Source organism: Mandrillus leucophaeus, unplaced genomic scaffold, assembly GCF_000951045.1.
Source record: "Mandrillus leucophaeus isolate KB7577 unplaced genomic scaffold, Mleu.le_1.0 Scaffold817, whole genome shotgun sequence".
In the NCBI taxonomy this organism is placed as follows: domain Eukaryota; kingdom Metazoa; phylum Chordata; class Mammalia; order Primates; family Cercopithecidae; genus Mandrillus; species Mandrillus leucophaeus.
Window position 1 is genome coordinate 920918 of NW_012108886.1, and position 2715 is coordinate 923632.

Sequence of the window (2715 nt, forward strand, 5' to 3'; positions counted from 1 at the left end):
ACTGCAACCTCTGGCTTGATCAAAGAAGCTAATTACTGATAAACTCTGTTATAGGGAATTAGAACTGACAGCTTAATTCTGTACTCAGTTCTGACAACTTTGGTGTTGAGAAATTTCACAATGTCCCATCAGTAAATCTGCAAGCACATCAACTGAGGTGTCCCAAATAATTACTCCTAAGTATTTCACATGTAGGAATCTATTCTACAGATATATTCACATATATACTCTGTCATTTATTGTGGAATTATTTGTGAATGAAAAAAATGAAAACCTGCTAAATGTCTATTAATCATCTGAAGGGGAAAAGTTAAGTAAATTACAACACATCCAATCTATTACTAAGTGTAAATTACATGAAGGGTGGGACATTTTTCTGTTTTCTTGATGATCCCCAAAGATTGGCTGACTTTTCCTATAAAGGGCCAGATAGTATATATTTTAGGATCTCTGTTTTAACTACTTGACTCTCCTTCTGTAGCAAAAAAGAAGCCATAGACAATATATAAACAAGAGAGCACGGTTGTGGTCCAATAAGACTTTCTCTACAAAAATATGTGACAGGCTAGATTTGACTCAGGGCTGTAGTTTGTCAAACTCATGTTAACAGGAATCATAAAACATCTACATTGCACCCATCGACAAATATCTTGATGCCCATCTACTAAGTAATGGTAGCTAACATTTACTGAATACTTACTCTGTAACCTGCTAAGCCTGTCAGACACTAGTTAGACATAATTTTTATAACAAAATGATGATGAGGCAGGTTATTATTATTTTCATTTTCCAAATGAGGAAATGAGACTTAAAGAGTTGCATAACTGTCTTTGCTTATGGAGCTAGAAAGTGATAGAGCAGGGATACGCCACCTCATTAAATCTACAGCCCATCTGTGATAAGCTGGGTCATGTGAAGATGCAGCCCTAAATCACTTAGCATGATACAAATGGCAGTCAAATTATGAATAATTGTTCTTGCTTTATAGATAGGGAGACAGAAATACAAATGGAATTGCAAGATCTGCACAAGTCAGTTTTGAGTGACTAATAGACCCTCTCCTCTTGATCCTGCTGCATTTCATTGTAACAACATCTTCCAATGAAGTCACTGCCACTGTCAAGTCAAAACAGCAGCTTGGAAAATTGTTTCTTGAGGGCATGTCTTTGTCTTCATTTAAACAGCCCAAATCCTCACACCTTCTGTGGCTGCTTGAGTGTCACCCTCACCTAATCCTAACCCCGGAGGTAAATTTATAGTTCTTCTAGGGACACAATGACAATTACATTGTAGGGAGCAGTGATCATTAACCTATTAATCAAGGCTGCCAGCTCAGAATTACATGCCTTAGTAATAAATGGATGAAACACCTTAGAATTAACTGCTTAACAAAGGTGAGTTTGATAAGAAGCCAAATTGACAGGCTCCTCCCCCAACATCCAGGCTAATTTTTCACCAGCTATATGGAGGAAGCTATAAAAATCTCTCTCAAAGATAACTGCCCATTAGCTGTACATTCAGAAAAACTTCAGAGAGCTTCTCCTTACTGCTGCACTGCTATTTTCTTACAAACCTCCCACTCACAATAAACCACAACTGCCTTCAACTTCTGGAAATTAGCTGGCAGTCAAAACCAGATATTTCTTATACCAAAAAGGGAATAAACTGAGAAGTTCTCAGAGAAGCAATCAAGAGAATTTTAGAATGGACTCCTTTGGCCTACTTCCCTCACTCCTTGTGGGTTCTGGGTACATAAAATACTCAGTTGTCATAACCATTATTCTAATATAATTTATTAATAATGATAATATGGGTACCATAATTCCTCAATTCTAACACACACTTTTTTTTTTATATTCTACTTCTCATGTTTCACATTTCTCAAACCAGTATGCCTCTTGCCTGTCTGTACATATATTGAATATAGTGTGACTGCTTCTTCCTTTTTCCCTGAAAAACTTAATGATGCGTATTAAATTTGTGGCATTTTAAAGTCAAGGAAATGCATTAAAAACTTACATATGTAATACAGTTCTGTGATTGCAATCAACATAATCCAACTCGGGCTCTCTGAAGAGAGAAATCACTGCGGAACGATTCCCACAGAATTGCAGGGAAAGCCAGCTCCACAATGGGACAACAAAGAAGGTAAAGAAACTGCTTCCCAGTCTCATGAAGGAGCTGATGTGGAATCAAAGGATCAATTCATTTGAGTCATCTTTGTTTAGTCTTTGTCATCCTGCTGAGGATTCAGTTCCAGAAGAAAGAGCCTGTCTGACTGGCTTAGATCCGGTGTCTGCCCTGTGACTATGCCAGAGGGTGAGGAGGGATCTGGAGGGAGAAGCTTGCAATGGCCTCCAGAATATTTTTTGACGACTGTAGTAGGAAGGCAGAATGACCCTGATTCACAGCCCCTCTGAGATCACACATAATGGAAGATAAGCAATTCTTCAAAAGAAAATTATGGTATGCTTAAGAAAGAAGAGGGTATGCTGGGTGGCTAGAGCTTGTCCACGACTTGAATACTGAGACCACTTTCTTACCACCTATAGTCTCTGGTTAGATGCGCTCCACAGCCCCACAGGACAAGAATGATAAGCACTATTATATTCGTTTTTCACAAGAGGAAACACAGCCCCAGATAGGCTAAGTGACCTGGTTTATCAGTTGGTATGTGACAGAGCAGAACTGAAACCCAGCCTACTGACTCACAGT